The sequence below is a fragment of the Tenebrio molitor genome, chromosome 2 (genome assembly GCF_963966145.1).
Source record: "Tenebrio molitor chromosome 2, icTenMoli1.1, whole genome shotgun sequence".
NCBI lineage: Eukaryota > Metazoa > Arthropoda > Insecta > Coleoptera > Tenebrionidae > Tenebrio > Tenebrio molitor.
In genome coordinates this window covers 19,224,464-19,245,409 of record NC_091047.1, presented here as the reverse complement: position 1 = coordinate 19,245,409, position 20,946 = coordinate 19,224,464, and positions in this window count along the sequence as shown.

Sequence of the window (20,946 nt, the reverse complement as noted above, 5' to 3'; positions counted from 1 at the left end):
GTGAGTAAAAGAATAAAATTAAACATCAAAGGTAAATTAAATCGTCTGGTTTTAGTGCCTGAACTTTTTGGATGTGATATGGATGTAAACCTTGCTCCTTTAGGATACACCAAATTACAAACTGAGAAGCTCCCAATTGATTTGAATTTCTTCTTTTGCAAGTAAATTGTGATTTTCTTCTTGGCGGTCAAGATCAGGAATCGTCAATAATTCTAAGTTTAAATGATATTTAATTAGATTATTTTATACAAACATACAACATTGTACGAAGAATTCTAAATGAATGTACGGTTGGTGGACAAAAAAAACTGAGACACTCAAAATTTCTTACATTTGTATCAAGCTTCTAATTGTCACGATAAAGTCAAAATAAAACTGACTTTTACAATCACTGTTGACAGTTATCTTGTCAGCTGTAATGCCGAATCTAACTGAATTCCAAAAACACCTAATTAAACAACGCTTTGGGCTTGGGGAGGGTATTACCATACGAGCAATTGCTAACGAGCTAAACGTAAGCAAAAATACTGTTTTGCTCGCCAAACAAATGATTGTAAGTATCACACGTGGCATTTTTGTCTTATGTCATCATACCATAGTTAACCTGTTCGTTAGCAAGCCTGAATTAAACCTAGGTATTTAATTATACAAATGTTGCTATGGTTGTTGGAACGCAATTGAAATGTCATTAAAATCTGATTGGTTGAACAGCAGGGATTTCATTATGACGAATTTTGGTTGGTGGCTTTGTGTATGTATAAAACAATCATAAATGATTGTTCGGCGTAACAGTTTCACTTAACAATTTAAATATTTTTAGCGAAACGACAGTGTTGCAACTCTCCTAAAAACGAACTGAGTTCGTATTTAAAGCTGTTAAAGCAATGATTGGTGATATAACACTATTTTATCTACGAAGGACTGTCGTCTAGGAAAGTGTTTATAAAAGGGATTGATCGAACTAATCTTTTAGTGAAGTCGCAGACATTTGAATGAAAATAGTGTGGTTGATGGAAATTTTTTGAGACTAAATAATCAACCAAATACAGGCTGTTTGATGACAAACGCCTCAACCCATAACTTTGTTATTTATTACCCGATTTCAATGAACACAAAAATCAAAGATATGGTTTTTTAAGCGCTACAAAACAGCTATAAAATGTTTTTTTTTGGCGTTATCTTCAACAGCTAACGATAGTCAACTTTTTTTTTTTAAATGGACACATGTAGTTTTTTAGGCTTGGTCTGGTAAGGTTTTTTTTTCTGGATCTAATGATGTATTGAAAGTTATCATTTGGTTCATAGCTAACTGAAAAAAAAAAACATTTTTTTGTGGTTCAGCTTATTATAAAATTTTTGAGTGCCGTGAAAAACAATCGGAATACAAAGTACGATAAATGTCATCTAAACGTCAGCTTAGAAGTTTTCATCTGCTTTTTTAAACTTTTTTTATTTAAGTATAAAATAACATTATCAGTCATGCAGGATAGCAGTCATTTGACTATTATTTTATGTTCGAGTGTAATAAAAATCGTAATTAGTCAAAAACAAAAAGTTAATAGAAAAAATAATAATAATTATTATTATTATTTATGTTTTCCAAGAAAATAATAATAAAATCCTTCAAGATTGCACCTGAAAATGTTCAAACTCACACTTGACATTTGTTGCTATTTGTATTGTTTATTTTGTTGTATATTTGTATTTGTTTTTCACGGCACACTTGAAAATTTCATAATAAACTGAACCACAATTAAAAATTGTTTCATTTTTTTTTTTCAGTCAGCTATGGACCAAACGATAACTTTTAATACATCGTTAGATTTAGAAAAAAAAACTTTATCAGACTGAGCCTAAAAAACTACATGTGTCCATTAAAAAAAAAAAAAGTTGACTATCGTAAGCTACTGAAAATAACGCAAAAATTTTTTTTTTATGGCTGCTTCGTAGCGCATGAAAAACCATATCTTCAGTTTTTTTGTTCATGGAAATCGGATAATAAATAAAAAAGTTATGGGTTGAGGCGTTTTTTATCAAACAGCCTGTATACAAAACCTGTCACATTCTTACGACTTCACTCTGTAAGAGGTTATTTACGTCAATTTTGACTTATTAAAAAAATGTGTTAAGAAATGATTATTATTTGTAATGGGTGTTCAGATAAAAAGTTCATCAAGTTGGCTACGATTTTTTGATGAAAAAGGGATGTCATTTGTGTTTTGCAAGTTTTGCAAGTGTAACGTAAACAAGTAAACAACATTTTCTTCTCACGATAATTTTCACCGTGGAACACAATTTTTTTTAATCGAAAGTTATTTTGAAAACGGTACCAAAGTTGGGGAAGTTTGGGTTTTTTCAGTGCAAAATTGTGTTGAGGAATTTCAAGCTGAACTTCCAAATTTTACTGTATATTACATACAGTTTAAGAGAACTTTGGACAGAGCGGTAAATGTGTTTCGTGGAACTGGTAGTGTCTTGCGAAAACCAGGCAGTGGGGTAGTTTGAAAACGTCCAAACGAAATTGTTGCTAATGCTCAAGATGTGAAATGCACCAAAAAAAATCTATCCGACAATGACAGCAGATAAATCTCTCTGTTGGAACAAAGCACACGTTTCACAAAAATTTACATCTTTATCACTACCGTGTCATACTCATAACAGTGCAACAGATTTTCCAAGAAGATTACATCTTTGCAACTGGCTTGTCGACAACCTAGGCAACAATGTCTTGGTGTGCATTTAATGCCTTCAACATTCAACACATCTAACGTAAAATTTTACAAAAGACACATCGCTGTGCCTTTCGTCAAATTAAAAGGTTTTGTATTCAATGTTACCAAAATGTAGCCAGAGACATGTTCTGCTCTAATTTATAACCCTTTTTGATAACGTGGCACTCACATTACATTACATATAAAATAAATTTAGTCAAAAATGTCACTTCTTAACGTGGTCCTAACCTAACTTTTGTCATTGATCTTCACAACGTTGTGAAAAATTCAAAGGCTACTTGATGAACTTTTCAAGTGGACACTCGATGTTATCAAATCTGTACTTTTTGTCACGAATGAGAAGTTTTACAGGGGAGTGCGGCAATTCCACGAGTGACAAAAAACCTTATACATGAGTTCCATACCGACTGTATAGCAAAGAAATGAACATCAAAACACAAATCTACTTGACGTTTCTAAAACAAACATCGTAAGATAACTTCAATTGTTTTCAGTGCACCCTTGTGATTCGGATATTTCGGTGCATGCATTTGCATAACGCCAGAATGAAATAATGATAAGCTACGGGACGTTTTTCACGCTTTATACTTTCACGATTACCATAAACAGATGTTGTACGCACCAAAAATAGTGAAATATAGTATAGTCATGGAAAAAATAACGTTCAACTTTTTGTGTATTCTTTTTATTTCTTTTATTTTTTGTTATCCTTAATGTGTTTTATTTTGGCCTAATTACAGATGGGTAAAATAGAACAAAGCTCTTGACTTGACAATTTTTTGTTTAATTTAAAATTCGTCTCTTTTTTGCATCACTAGCTATCATTCACTCCGAGCAAATATGCTCAACAATACTGCATCAGCGCATCAATGCATCCATAATGTATGATGATTTTGTCCGGTGAGTATTAGACTGTCAATCCGGCAACGACGCTTGTCGGATTTGCACTTGACAGTATCCTTTTGTTGCTTTACGAATGATTCACGGGGGATGTATCGATTACGGAGTGGCAGCATCCCTATGTCAGTTTTCAGACGTAACCTACTACTAGGCCGGATAGAATAACATTTTCATTGTCCAAACCTGATGCGAACTTTAATCGAGAATTGAACTCAGACATCTTGAATCAGAACACTCTGTAATTGGAGAAATGCGGCAAAACAAATTGCCCTGACGTTTTCCCTTTGTAATAAACTGAAAATATCTGTGACGATTTAGGGGGTGAAACAGTGTGTCTCGTTGTATTGTTTCGTTGTAACCCGATGCAAGTGCAGCAGGAAGAGAGGAGGTGTAACCGCGAGGGATTCTCCACTATTGTATACTAAACTATATATTTTATAAGCGCGCGTCATGGGAGATAACCCTAAGTGAGCCCGCCCTTAGATAAACGCGTTACGAGCAACCCGCTATGCATAGTCAAGTGCCTAACTTTCCAAACTCGATTTACGTTGATTTCCTTATGTGTACACATTTTTTAAAACTAAAATACAGAAACAAGATTCTATCAGTTTTCCCTTTTAACAGCTCACGTGTACCCAGATAATCAATAAATGAGAATCTAATTAAGCGAAATTTAATTGTAGAATTGTAGAAACAAAGGAACTAAAACAGTAGTCAGTCGTTCGAGCTTTTAAAAAAATGTGTCTTTTTACTTTGTCGTTTAAGCCTTTGTTGTTTTCTGAATAAATTTCAGACACTATTTTATCATCATTTTACAAATCAAAGACTCATGAAACTCAAAAAACTTAAACGATCAAAATCAAACATTACCTGGAATGACATAAAAGATTTACCACGAAGCTTTACTTTTTAGATTGGTCATACGTCAAAACTGCCCGCCAAATTTGAAAATTTTCAGCGTTTCCCAAACAAAGTGATTCTCTTGGGCCCAAAACCGAGGTCGCCAAATAAATTATTAATTTTTTGTCAATTATTAGTTGAAGTAAGAGGTGTTTCTGAAATAGGTGCATTAATTTTAACTGGTAATAGAACTCATCAAAAGGAACAACTTTTCTCTTTGCCATTTTGGCGAAAAACGTTGCGTAATGGCTTAAAAAAGTCGGAAAGATTTTCCTAAAACCATTCATATCTCCAAAACTAAGCTACCTAAAATAATTTAGAGGAGGTTGATGTAGGAGAAGCCTAAATTGAATTGTGGCTGTGATAATGTAACTAGTTTTGTTAATAAAGATTGTCGTTGCTTGGACTTTCACTTAAGCATTTTTTCCAACACCTGGAAAATGGCTAAAATTTTACTTAATTTCAAGAGTGGCAAATTGGGTGAACCAAAAAATTATTCAATCGTTGCTGTTTTATCAAATTTCTCTAAGATATTTTAAGTAGATTTTATATTTGATAGATCATCAATTTCAAAATAAACTATTTACCCAGACATTTGTGAAGCCTGGACCATAATTTAATATTCTCACTAACTAGGTACTAATATTTCCAAAAGAACTTTAGTTGTATTGTTGATAAGTAAGTGCAAAGTCATATTTCGTCTACTGGCAGAAATTTTTCAGTTTTCTATGACAATACAGGTGAGAGCAAAACAAGCCTTTGACTTGGAACTAACATTCCGTGAACACTCTTTTAATATTAATAGTGCTTTTAAAGCTTCCGGATTTTAAATGCAAAATAAAGACAAGTAAACTGTTGCAACACTCCATCAGGCTTTTTTTAGATCTACGTTAGAGTATACAGGGTGGTCCCAATATAACCTGCCAGAAGGAATCCAGTAATAGGTGACGATGAGTAGAACTCATACACAAAAAATGTTTCTAATAAAAGTCTTTTCGTTTTCGAGATAAAAATAATTGAAAATTTGGTCAAAATTTGCTGTACGCTAATGAGTTAATCGGTTTTAAAAGGTAATTCTGGTTACTTGGCTGCAATTTCTTTAGCAACGGTACCTGAAACACCTATGACATTTGTCAAGTTTAATTTTAAATTTGCGAATCTTTCCAAAAATTATGAAATTCACAAAACAAGAATACGCCGATTTGCATTTACTCTATGGCGAAACACGTGGTAATTCATGACCGGCAAGGCGACCATACGGCGAGCGTTTTCCTGAAGGAGTCCTTCCGTCCCGTTGTACTTTTGTGGAGCTACATCTGCATTTATGTGAGGTTGGTTCTGACTGATTCCAATACGATGGCGTCCCCGATACTCCATTTAACCCCTCTGGATTTTAATTTTTGGGGCCACACCAAAGATTTGGTATGCGAAGTTGAAATAAATAGAAAAGGCCAACTCCAGAAACACGTAACAGACGCCGCGAACCAGATTCGTAAAAACCCAGAAATGCTGAATTTTGTTTATGAAAATTGGTACCAACGGAAGGCACACAGAACATTTATTATGAAATAATTTTTCTAGTCTAGTTTACCTTTCATTAGTTAGTAGATATTCTCAGTTAGAGTTGAAAGTACGAATATGTAAAGTGTAAATAAATTTATTCAATGCATTATTTCGGCTATTTAACCACAATTAAGACGATACTCTTATTACACAGTTCTTCCACAATTTTGCACACACTATCTCTAAGTTTATTTACACATTGAGGAACACCACTTTATTTATTACTCATTCACCTCAGTCCACAAAATCAGCTTTTGTACCTAAATAAGCTGGTGAATTAACGCACACAGTGTACAGCAATTTCAATAAATGTCATTAATTTGATTTAGTTTGTCAGATTTGAGATTTGTCATAAACGATTCAGGTACCTATGTTGCTTAGATACTGTCATCCTTACAAACACCAACAATTAATTCCTGAGTAGGTACGTATTTTTGTGGTCAGCAGCGTCGAATGAGTGTGGATAGGGGTTAATTTATCCCCATGATTTTGGACCTAATGAAAAGGGGTTTTTTGGACTTGTTAGATCCTTCTAATGACCCAGAATTTTTTTGGCAGGTTATATCGGGACCACCCTGTATATCCATTGTTTAATCTGCTTTCTACACTCATCTTCATCTAAACTTAGAAAATATTGAACGCATATTTCTTTAGCTTCTGGTGAAAACTTTAGACGGACAAGATCCAGTAATAAGATGTATACATATTTCATTAAGTACTTAAATACTAGTTTAATAAGAGAGTTTTACTAAACGAGTATAATATATTTTTTCTACTTCACGTCATTTATTTAACAATAATTCTCTGTTGTTGATTTTAATTTCCTATAAACTTTTTTTTTATTTTCTCAATTGTTAATAACTAAATTTCGTCCAGCGAGAGATTGGGAGATTTTAAATTGTAGGTTTGTAACCCAACACCACAAAATGCACTACACCTTTTCCAATTGTTGTATTTCAGATAATGTCAATTGTATTTCAGATTAGTAAATTGTATTTCAGAAATCGTAAATTGTATTTCAGAAATCGTAAATTGTATTTCAAATCGGTAAATTGTATTTCAGAAAACGTTATATGAAATTCAGAAAATATCATTTGTAAATCAGAAAGTATCATTTGCATTTCAAAACGCATCATAATTGTGTATTACCGAGGAGAACAATTCTGTCTTTTGCCAAATCTATGTACATAAAATTTGTTCCAAGTAAAGAAGTCTTCGTTCGACAACGCCAATGCTTCTAACTTGTAGAACCCGAAGATCAGTTGTTGCGTATGTTTTAATTTTATTATTATTTTCTGAAATACAAATGATATTTTCTGAAATACAATTCACCTTTTCTGAAATTCATTTAATTTTTCTGAAATACAATTAGCACCTTCTGAAATACATTTTACATTTCTGAAATACAATTAACACATTCTGAAACACATCTTACTAATCTGAACTACATTTGATATTTTCTGAAATTAATCTCTTACTTTCTGAACTACAATTGGAAAAGGTGTAGAATACATTAATTAAAGCATAATTTCAGGGCAAAAATGTTACTGCTTGAAGGATATATTTCAAATTTTACACGCGCTAGATAATACTCTGCGTAGAATTTAGTGATTTTTATAGTAACCAACCTCTCGCTGGACAAATTATAGTTATTTTTTATTTCATTAACCTTTTATTCGGAAACTAATTTCAACATAATTTACAATAATGGTAAACCATCGAATTTACATATTCATTCTACCGCATGATTTAATTTAATGATTAATGATTTAATTTTCAGATTTTATTTTGTTAATTACTGAACACTGGAAATGAAATTCCAGATTTTCAAATTTGAACATTTAATTAAGATTCTATTGTTCTCTTCATAAACAATTTCTTTGTATTCGATAAACAAAACAACAGAATACTTTTCAACTCCAAAGCTAGTTTTTACTACGTTATTAAACTGTGATATTACCTCACACTCTTTTCCTTCTACCAGATAATAGTAGTTTGTTTAACGAGTTTGTGTGTAATTTGGGCTTTTTTTGGCATGAGTGGGCCAGTTTAAAACTCGAGTGAAACGAGAGTTTTAAAGGTCCACGAGTGCCAAAAAAAGCCCAAATTACACAAGAACGAGTTGAATACAACGTTTTTTTGTTCGACGAGCCCCCCAAAGGCTTCAGATCGCTGAAATTTATCAAAATCCGTTCACACAGGAGAAAATTCTGAAATTCTGACAGTGTCGAACAAAAAAAAGAATTTTCATTGCTTGAATAAAAAAAAACCCTGTGCTGTTATTGTCTTCTCGATTTGTTCTTTTACAATCTCGTTTATAGAAAACCACCCCAAACAGACAAATCAAATTTAAAATTAACACAAGTTTATTTGATTTTAATTATATCCGAACACCAACAGATTGAAATGTTTTTCTAAAAGTCAGTAATTCGTTTCAGATATTTGAAAATGTGTTAGAACGGATTTGGTTTGGAGCCGGTTCGAACACATTTGCCATTTTAATGCCTAAACGCTATTCCTTCAAGTGGTTTACTCGAAGTAAACACTTTTCCGACGTCCATCACGACTCCAACAAAAGTGATGTTATCCAAAGTTTGTCATTTGTTAAGCAAATAACTTAGGTACAGCGCACCATTTGCCGATTTAAACCAAGGAAATAGCCAGGATTTGGATATTTGTGAAAGTTGTTGACACTTTCATAGACAATAGGAACGTATAATTCAATTTCTATTATTACGCAAGAGGAAAATGCAATAATCCCGAACGTACAAAGCGCGATTGTGTGAAAAGCATGTTGTATTGAACATTTCTGTATGGAATTACGTAGAAAGCGCTGCCGTGGTGTTACCGTGCGTCTGTCAATGAACATTCTGCTTTGTAGACTAATTGATAATATGTAGTGCTGAATTGTTATTTGATATCCTCTCTACTGCAAATGTTCATTTACTGAGCTGACTTCATTACGTCGAATAATTGCGTTCGCCCGGCATTTTGTAGAGCACTGAGTCGCAAGTCGATATCTCAAGAAAATATAATTTCACATTTGATAGGTACCATTGTAGCGGCCTTGTCTTTTGTTGCTGTTTCAATGGATCCAAGATCATACTCCGGCATTTTAATTAATTTTCAACAATTTCATTCACCGTAATGAAAGCTTCATTACTCAATCGGTAGCCGAATGAATAATTACCCACTACACTGGATGTATTGTTAAGCTGCATCTAACGCACGGATTTGATTTGAGAAATTATCGCCACGGGGCGGTAGATGTCGCTGACGATATTAAACATACCGGATATTCACTTCGACGCAGACACATGTCATTCATGTCAAACAAACAGGGTGAATGCGATGCTCTTCCGCTCCATATGTGCTTACATTGCGGCAAACACACATGCATCGACACATTCCTGCTAATTAAAGCTATTAGCAGAAGGTACAGTTCTTCAGTATTTCAACGTCGACTTAAAATCGCATTTCTACGTCGAACCAAACGAAAAAAAAACACCAATAGATGGGTCAGTCTGAACTACGGAATTATTCATCCAGGGATAAGTTCACAAACATATCTACAACAGTTAATTCATAGTTCCACTCAGTTGCCATGGAAGCGATTCAGTTGAATCCCATTTCTCAGTTTGGAGTGCATGTACCTATTATGCAAGTCTTGCGAAATACACAAACAACTCAAACTAACTCATTATCGGTTCAATTATTGTTTCGAGAACTCAACAAATATTTTTTATAAATGATATTTCTTATTCTTGTATGTCTGTCAATACTGCCAATTTTGTCTTAATTAAATGTTTTGTGTACGACCGTGGGACACTAATTTCAGACAGATAATGACTTTATTGCCGCACTCTATTTGAAAAACACTTTCACAAAATCGAAATCATAAATTTTGTTCTTATTAGGGCGTTGCTACAAGTATTATTTTGAAAACAATCAGCGCCCACTGCTGCTTTGACTTTTAAAGAATGGCATTGCAAAAATGTGTTGAAAAATAATATAAATAAAGTCCATTCAAAAAACATCTGGACTGTCAAAATCAAAATTGCAGTTGTTAGGTTGGTTAAATCACTAGTTATTTTCATATTGCCCCGTCGGTATCCATGATTTTTTTATTTTCCAAACTATTCATTTGTTTAAATTGACATTGTCAAATAAATTGCAAATTATTTAAGTGCATTTTGTAAAAAGGTTAAAATGGAAAGTTCAAAACGAACTATGGTGGTTCTATTGGCGCGAGAGAAGAGGGCCATAACAAATTATTATATTATAAAGCCATACCTCCAACAAAAAAACGTTTCTGATTTTAACCCAACTGTGGAGAAACAGCATCTTGCATTGTGAAAATGAAAACCTAATTAAAACTGACTGGTTAACTATGTGGGTATTAAAGATGTTGCACCCAATATATCCTTAGCGGAATCCGGGAATCTGACTCAAACAGGCTGGTATGGGAAGCGATTTTCAATTTTGGTTATTGTTTAGTTTGTACCGGTTTTACGTTTGTCCTGTGTCACCTTCTGTTTTTCTTTGTGTTTTTTATAAAATTGATTAAATTGCTCCAGTTTTTTAAGTTACTGCATTTCGTTTCAAATGTTCCAAATATTTTTAGTTCAATGATTAAAAAGGAAAACATAACCTAAATATATTTTGAAACTAGATTTTAACGTCGGTACACTCTAGCGAAAATTTTTTATACCCAAGTACAGTCAAAACAAGCATTTTATTTAAAATTTAATTTTGACAGTCCAGGAGTTTTTTGAATTTACTATATGTATCTCATTTGTCATTAAACAAATTGTTTTGTTTCAATATTTTTGAATTAATTATGATATTTGTATCAGGTATTCATCCTCAAAGTTGGCGTTGAAGAGTCAATTGTGAACGTACCATTCATCAACTGCTGGGTAAAAACACAAATAACGCTAGAAGTAAGGTTAGATTTAAACAGCTAATCCGTGATCTGTAAGCCGTGGTGTGTTCACACTCGACTCGATATAACTCAATATTTAATATCGGTCCAGTGGGTTGGCCGAGTAACCTTCTAATCCCTTCTGGTTTTATATAGTTGGCAGCTAAATCTGACACAAGCAGTATCAAGAAATTAATTTTTGTATGTTTGAGAGTGACTGCAATTATAATAGGTACGTATTTAAATGGGTGAATTTTATATAAAAAATACTTTTGATTTCATGTTTACACGTGATCTTATTTGATGTTTTTCATACTTGACACACTTTGACAGCATTTTAACCTTAATTTTGGAAAAAACAAATTACATTGGGGAGTCTATGGATAGTTATGAGCGTATAGGTTGAAATGTATTTTGCAGTGTTCAACCATTATTCTATTGATCTATTGTTATAGCTTGTCTCATTGTAGAAATGTTCTGTGTGGATAATAAACAATTTAATGCCATTTAAAATGTCACGTAAAAGTCAATTTATAATGGATGCTGTTGAAAACACGAGAATTATTGTACAACTATTATGAGTTTTAATTTCTCTACAATATCTGTCTAAAATCAGAACCTGGAAGCACGATATTTACAAAAACTTCAATGCACAATTATTCTTTTAGTAAAAAGAGAAGAGCTTATATTAATAACATAATTACATAACATTTTTGTTTTATAATACAAACATTTCCGATAATATTGCGGAATCTGGAAAAGTGCTTGCAGCGTTCTTTTAGTTGTTACAAAAACACAATACATATTACATATTAAAAGTAGTAGGTTCTTGAATTAATTATACATCTTACTGATAAATTCATATTTTTCTAACACATTACAAACATTTTCTTCAATCATTTGTGTGTTTCCTTTTATTTATCTTAAATAACTAATGCCCGTTTGCACCAACCTCGGTTAAAGTACTAACCCTGATTAAATTCGTAAACGCCGGTTAAAGCTTTGCACCATCCTCTTAATCACGATTAAAGTGAACGTTAGCTAACCGGTCGAGTTTTGGCCGGTTAAGAATTTAACCGTGATTAGAACGAAATCGTATATGTCATATGTCGTTGCGACTGTTGACTGTTGACAAAATGAACGCAATAGAATTCGAAATTGTGGAAGATGATGATCTTGAAGTCCTTGATTTTATTGAAAATGGTCAGATATATGTAAGGCAACATTATTTTGAGGATTTAGACGAAGGAACATTCAGAAGAAGGTTTCGCTTGACAAAAAACTGTGTATATCAGCTTCTAACGACGATAGAAGATCAGCTAGAATACACAACAGACAAGTAAGTAGATACCTATCTGCATAAATATTTTTACATTTCGATGAATCACTTTTCATTCAGTACATTGATTTTTTTTACAGAAACAGCAGCGTTGCCCCCATAAACTAATTGTTAGCGTGCCTACGTTTATATGCAACTGAAGGGCATTTAGACCAGATAGCGGATTACATGGGAATGCATTTGGCAACAGTTTCAAGAATAGTTGTCCGGGTATCTGAAGTCATTGCACAACTTTATAATGTGTACGTTGGTTTTCCCAATACAGAAAATGATATACGCACAATCCAAAAACGTTTCTATGACGTAGCAGCATTCCCAGAGTTATTGGGGCCATTGACTGTACTCACATTAAAGTGCAGTCTCCTGGTGGTGAAGATGGGGAGATATACCGAAACAGAAAATCGTATTTCTCTCTAAATACCCAAATGATTTGTGATTAAAATGGGTGATGTTGAACCTCCACCTGTGCCAGAAGAACTTGATGAACATGAATTGAACCGCTTGATAGGAGAAGGTCAAATTCCAAATATACAATACGAAAACAATGCTGGTGTAGCTGCAGGTACTTTAGCAAGAAGGCAATTTATTAATGATTATTTCGCCCGACTGTAGGTTATACATATAAGTAACAAAAATAAAATGTATAGAATTTTTTAATATATTTATACAACAAATACAAATCTATTTATTTATTCATTTAACTCCTTCTGCTTTATTTGTAATGTCACAATCATTGTTTCCTTTTCTATTTCAAATTTAATTAAATCATGTTCTCGACGTTGTCGCCAGTACAAAGCCTCTTCTTTATTCTTTTCTGTTTGTGCCAGCAACGCTTGTTTTTCCAAAAAAATAGTAACCATACCAACCAACATAATATTTTACAAAAACGTGACGAACGTGACTTAACCACGATTAGTTAATTTTGGTGTGGTGCAAAGCAACACAATTTTAATCATGGTTAAAAGATAATCATGATTAAGTAACCCCGATTAAGTTGAAATTCGGTGCAAATGGGCATAGATGTTGGGTAGTAAAACCTGTTCACGTTGGATTGAACATTAGTGGTGCAAATCGCACACATTTGGCATTAACTTTCATGAGTTGTCATAACAACAGATCAGTCATTTGCACCACAGCTGTTCTTCCCAACGTGAACAGATATTAATGTTATACCGAGTGACTATAAATGATTGAAGCAAAATAGTGGATTGGCAACACTGATGCAGTTGGTAGTGCAAATCCTCTCGTGCATCATCTGACAACCATTTCTATTTAGGTTAGGTTAAGTCACGAAGTACATTGGCGTTGGAAACAAAAATTAGATTTTTTTGACGTTTGTCTCAATTTTGAAAATTGCGTGTGTCATGTCAACGATGTTGCCAACTAAAGATTTCAAATGTTTTACCAACATAACAAAATAATTTTTAATCATTGATAGTCACTCGGTATTTTTTCATATTACTAAAGTAAAATCGTTAGGTATACTTACATAAAGTCTGCCTTAGAAATACAACCGGCAACACTGTTTGGTGAAAAATGTGTCAGGTTGTATTTGTGAGGTTGTCATTCTCTGTGTCATTTTTACAACTCAAGATTTTAGAATAAAGGAAAAGAAAGGTGCCAACGTTTTTACCTCTTCGAAACATTTTACTAGAGCATTTTTCAAATGACGTTTGGTTGGTATCAACTAAAATTACTAGGCGCGCTTCTCGAGATTTTTGAATTTAAGTTTTTATTCTGGCGCCAATCGTCAAACGTGACAGGTAGATTTATACAAGTTATAAATTCAAACATTTTATTGAAAGAAAAATGAATTCACAAAAGAAACGAACATTGCTTTCCGCAAAACAAAAGCTGCTACAATGAATTGCAATTTAATAATTATTAATTATAATCTTTTAACAATGTTTTCCATTTTCTGGAGTACCTATAACCTCACTCTTAGCATTTGACATACGTACAGTCTCAGCAAAAACAGTCAATATTTTTTTACATTTTTTAGCCGTACAGTCACTGAATTTTTAAAAACTTTGACACTGATAATTCACATCTATAACGATTTTACTTTAGTTTTTTGTAATTTTCTTCATGTAAAGTTATGAATGGACTTTAGCTTTAAATTTTTTAGGTCTGCGTTATGTAAAGTTTAAAATGATTAGGTAAGACGAGATTTTAAAATTAAACCAAAGACGTTGACTTCCAAGGTACAGTTTCTCATAGAAATATGTTCGGCAATCTAAAAGTCGGTCTCCTTAAAAGTTTGTACTTTTGTTCAGTTACAATGGCGGCTTGGTCGCACAGAAGAACCGCAAAAGGCATGGCGGTGACTTTTAAGATTTCTGCACAAAACATTAGCCGCTCCACACTTTCCAACACACGTGAACCGGCCGAATAAGCTTTATGTAGTGGAAAGTTGAAATGGATAAATCTTTACTTGTCACCTCTTGCGGTTTTGATTCGAACGGAAACTGCCTTTATGATATTTCTGATACTGTCGCCAATACTTCTGACGTAGATTGGATTTTCCCTCTTAAGAAAAAACCTCCGCCTGCCCGAAATTATTAACCCATCAAGTTCCGCATAAAAGACGAAATAACACGCTCGAGAATTTGATAATGAGCAGAATCCTTTTAGAGTGTTTGAAAAGGGTTACGCAAGACGGCTTTTGTTGAATTCGATTCACCGAAACCCTCACAAAATTGCCAATTAACTAATAGATTCAAGAATTCACCACAAATGCCACAAAACGTCGTTCAACGATTCAGCATCCTTTGCATTGTGTGAATTTAAACGGTCCAGCTGTTCGTTGAAACGGATCCCCTAATACAACTATTAGCATTAGTTCCTTTTCTTTGTGGATGTCTGACACAGCCACATAATGGTGTCTTGTCGGTGGCGAACTCCGAACAATATTAAAAAGAATTTATAATTTATCGAGCGACGTTGACAAGTCAATCCACAATTGGAACTGTCGTCGTTTTGATTCGTAGAATAGTTTGTGAAAACATAGGGAAAAGAGGCCGATGACCTCGCTGCCAACAGAAAACCAGACACTTTTTCGCAAATTAGTCGCTGGAATATTAAAGCTACATGAAAGCAAGAAAGTCAAAGATTAACATCAGAAACGTGAACACTGAGAGTGTGTGATTTCAACAAAGGTTGCTGCAAGCATCTCAAATGGGGGAAACTTTCATATATTTTTGTCGTAAATAAAAAATGGTCTTATATCATGCACGTCGTAGGTAGACGACATTTTAATATAGCAACTTAAAATGACGTTCTTTTGATATTTAGTCCGATGTCAAGTTGATCAACATGTGCTTAATATCAAGATAAGAGCTTTTTATGTTGGCTTTTTGTGTACGTGAGATAGATTTTCTCGTCGCGACCGGTTGATCTATCTCACAATGACTAATGAGATAATAGATGTCCCATGCTGATAACTTTGATAAACCGACTCTCTTCAAGTGAGACTTGATCTTAATAAGATCAATTAATTATATCTACGTTTTTGTGGTAGTAGCGGAGGATGGAAGACGATTCCTCTCGCACCACACATATTCGTTTGTGTTGCAAGAGTGGATTTAACACGTCTTGAATATTTTCATATGTCTGCGTATGCTTCTGTTATGAACTTCCCTTCGTGTGTTCGTCAATATGGAGGATTTTAATAGAATCGCAGACGCCTCACGCCCATGTCATTAATTTAATTTGAGTGTTCGTGTTCGCTCCTAATTAGTAGTAATCGTTCATTCATGTTAATGGCATTATTCGAGGCTAATGGTCAAAACATTTACGTCTGTTAATGCCACATTAGGAGCTTTAATAAAATATGGATCATCGAGATGGGAACATCTCACTGTCAATTATTAATCAACATGACGTTGGATTTGTATAATGTAATATCGGATTTGCCCACCAAAGCACAATGTTTGCTAACAATTCAAATTGGTTTATAATTTACACTATTGTTAGGAAACACTGACAACTTCCTGTTTATATAATGCAATTAACGTTGATTTATAAAATTATTGTTCAGAACTACACCACACATGCCTAAAAAATTCTCATTACAGTCGCCTTCGGATTCATAACGCATGTCTTAGAGTTGGCAAAAAGTTTTTTTCTACAACCGTCAAAAAATGTGACATTTATGCATCGTTATCAAGTCGCAAAGTATGTCATTTTTGACAAATATTTTCGCATCCAAGGAAAATTTTACAAAAATTTTAAAATGCGGTTGTAGAAAAAATAGTGTTTGTATTTCGTGCGAAAGATGATTGTTTTGTTGGCGCATTCGAATGAGTTTGAAGTCTCGACCTCACGGTCTCGACCAAAAACTCATTCTCAAGCCCCAACAAATCATTTTGCGCACTTAATACAAAAATAACTATTCTCGAATTTATCTGACAGATGTCAGTTTTTTTATAGTCAAAGAAAAGAATTATCAAACTGAACTTGTTCGCAAGAATTTAAAGGGCACTTTACAAATGTGTCAAACCTCGAAAATGGTTTTGCAAGACACTTACTCACAATGTAGCTCTATTTAGAGAAACCGACAACAATTCTCGCAGCAAATGTGGTTACATATAGTGTAATTTGAAACTAATTTGCGTCTGGTGAATTTTGAGGTTAGAAACAGTTTGAGAAGAAAGTGAACGTTTAAAACATTCAAACTAAAAGTAATGTGCTAATTGCAGGGTTAAAGGAATTGTTGAAACTACTCGTCTGTTCATATTGTCGAAAACATTTTCTAAGAGTTGTAGCGTTATCTGAGTGTCCATTGGAATTTTCAGGATGTCCGACTAGAAAAATTCTAATCGAGTGATCTGGATGACCATAAATTCTTGGTGATTATTCGATCATCATAAAATTCTGCCAAGTAATTAAATATCAGATAACTGTGTGAACTGTTGTGCTTGTTAGAAAGTAACCTTCGGTTATCTCGACAGCATGAAGTTGTTTTATGAACGGTTCCAGATTCTGGTTTCTTTCATCGTATCATTGGTCCATTTAACTTTTTCCAACACATTTCTCAAAATTAGTTGAGAATTTATGGTACGCTTGAAATCTATTTTGATAATGCTGCGAAAATTTTCAACAAACAAATAGATTTCTATCGAAAAATGTCTCCAATTGATGTCTCTCTCCTATCCTATCACTCACTGCCTTTCTTCTGCTGAATTCTGCCGATTTCTCTAAATAGAAGCAAAGTTCGGAATAATAATTCCGTTGCAAACTGTAATTGGTCTAACAGTTCTCTACTAACACTGAGACGTCCATTATAAAGCCAAAGATAACTTTGACGTAATTTTTTTCGACGTACTGTACGTGAAAAGTTTATAAAGTTGAAACTTTGATTTTTTGGGTCTATTTTATATGTAATAATTTGAATTCTTTGGAGATTTTTGAATTTATCAAGAAATACTTTTATAGCTCTTTTATTAATAAACTTGTTAATAAAAATATCTTTTGGCTTCTCATTTATACAATAGTTAAGTAGCGGTTACCGGAGGTTTCAGTCGTCTTGTTAAGTCACTTCACTAGTCTATAACATGGTCTATTTACATGGTGATAATGCTAATCTATTTTACTTCTGAAGAACAGAGCTATTTAACGTTGGAAGAATTTTGTAAATCGGTGTAGTGGTTCTCAAGTTTATTAACAACATATGAACATAAACACCATTCATGTTGTTTTGGCATAATGAGAGGCAATGATTTATTTTTTTAACGTTGGGCAGACTGTTTGATTTCCGTCACCAAAGTGCCTGATATGCGAACCTATCAAAATTAAGATAACATTTTGCTGAATTTTCCGCGATGTCTGAGTATTCTTCTATTGCAAACTAGTAAAACTGACAACAATGCACTAGATATTGACGCTATTTATAACCTCAAACTTTAACTCAACAGAAATCTTTACTACCAAATTAAATGCAAAATTTTCAAAGCCTCGGATGCCAAAACAACGTGAATGTGTTTTACAAACACAACACAAGCTTTTTTATACATTGGAATAGAGAATAATATTCAAATTTTTATTATATTTTGATCAATAAAATTATTAATTTCAAATTAAAGATAATCAATTACTTACTCATCAATTAAATTACTTAGTACCTAAGTATATATTTTGACGAGTATAATGCAAACAAAATCCCAATTCAGGAATCGTTTTATTGGTGGATCTTAAAATCTAACAGAAAATAGCTACATATTGATTCTATGACCATCATAGCCCCTCCTTTTGTAAAAAATTGTTAATCCATTAAGCTATTACTTTATTACTGATAATACATTAAGCTAATACGTTCACGGTGTTAATTCATTACATCAACAACACCCTATTGGTGATTTCACACTCATTGTCGTAAACTAAAACAGATGTTTTGGTAGTTTTTTGGTCCCCCCTCACTGCAACCAGTATTAGCTGAAATTATCAAATTTTTCTACTACATATTTATTTTATTAAATTTTACTTTCATTAATTTTTTTAGTACAAACAAATTTATATTTTTACAAAGGTTAAACAAAAAGTTTTTCTAAGATAATCAAAACAAATTATATTTTTCAAAAAAGATTTTTATTTTTGTTTTTCAAACCATTCACAATTCAGTTCATTTATTAATTTAATTAATTAATTTAATTATTTCTAAATTATGTCAAAAAGCACACATTTTCTCTTTTAACCTCAAAAAAATTACAGTGTTGCAAGGTTGGGACTATAAAACATTTGTAGTAATAATTTTACTCGTGAGTTACAGAAAAATTAACTTTGAGTGTAAAACATTTTCACCCACAAACTTTCCTAACATCGCTCCTCACATTTACAATTTTATTTTTCAACAAAGAATTATGTCTAAAAATTGCTAATGCATTAATTGCAAAATTGCTTTTCTGTATGTTCAGTTTAATTTTTACGAGTTTCCAGTCTTAATTACTTAGGAAACTCTTGCCTCATTGCTTCAGATAACATAACAGAAACCAATTACAATCCAATCCATCATGAGTGTTCGGCGACAATGGATAAGGAACGCGGTTTGATCCATCACTATTGTGTGCAGACCGTTATTTGACTACTCGACTAGTAATGGCCAAGAAGCTAAACTGCAGACAGCTTCCAGCAACAGCGGTGGTAGCAGACACCAGGTTCGCTTGAATAATTGTGCAGGGGATTGGAGGCTGGAACTCTTGCATTCGGGAGCAGTCACCGTAGTAAATGACATCTCACGCGTGGTGGACCGCATTGCCTCAGACGGCAGCACTCCAAACCTCCTTCATATATATCAAAGAACCCGAGGTAGCTCCGGAGGATTGCCCGGGTTGATCTGGGATTACGATCTTGGACAATCGGCATGCAAACAACATCCATCACGGGACAACGAATTTTTTCCGGGTACCGGGAGACCAACTCGTGTTGCACGTAACAAAACAAAGCTTTTTCAAAAAATTGCTTCGACAAAGAAGGAAATGGTCAAGTTGTAACACTCTCTCGAATCTTGCGCGAGAAATGTATTCTATTTTGTAAGCTGCGTGGGCGTGACAAAATTAAAAACGAAATTGAAAATGTAATATCCTTCGCACAATTCACACAACGAAAACCAATCGTTATTGAGAACGAAATTAAATTTCCATCGGCGACATGTTCGGCTGAAGAAATTTCGTATTTTACATGTCACGTAATCCATTTTCAACGATTTTAATCGTCACAAGTTTCTCTTATCTTATCGATTAATACGATTAATAATCGATATGACTCGTGAAACCGGAGCAGCACATCAATTTCGTTCTGCAGCTCGGTTTGAGTCGTTAATATCACTGATGATAATCATACCAGTTGTCATATTACAGCTGAATATTTTCTATTTAGTGCAGGAGCGCTTCAACATTAGAGCTTTTGGAAGTGCTATTAACAGAATGTTTTTGTGGAAGAGCTTAGCGTTTCGGTTGTGACGACCTGTAGGTCAGGTTAGACGAGGGAAGTCAACATCAGGATCTATAGGATACGGAAGTTGTGGTAGCGACGTGATAAACGATGGCACTACCTAAGGCAGTTGCATGATATATTTTCACGTAACACGAAAAATATGATACACAGGACCAATTCCAGACTAAACACTTGGGCGGAGCTATACCGTACTCGTAGATGACACTCAACATGTGTTTGATGATTAACCGATGATTTTTTATGGTGCAGATTCCGTAAAATGTTTACGTTGTACCGGAGAGATCTAGGCGAGTGGATGTTGTAAATTATGACGCTTATTAAGCATCATTAGGGGGAAATTTATTGAAATAATATAGCAAAATATTTTATTGCTTTCCAGGTTTTAATTGCGTGTTCGCGCAGCTGTATCCGTTCCTAAGCAAGATATTTATCGTGTACAATTTTTTGATATTATTAATTGCAACAGAACGTTCCGTATAATAACAAAGTGTATCCTGATAGTTGCGCCAAATGTAAATATTTGAATGTTGTATCCTGTCAATGAATTAATAAAAAAAAAACACCTATCAAACAATACTTCCTATTACTCGTTTTAATTATAAATTCGCTATAAATATTGCAAATGAAATTTTTCCTAA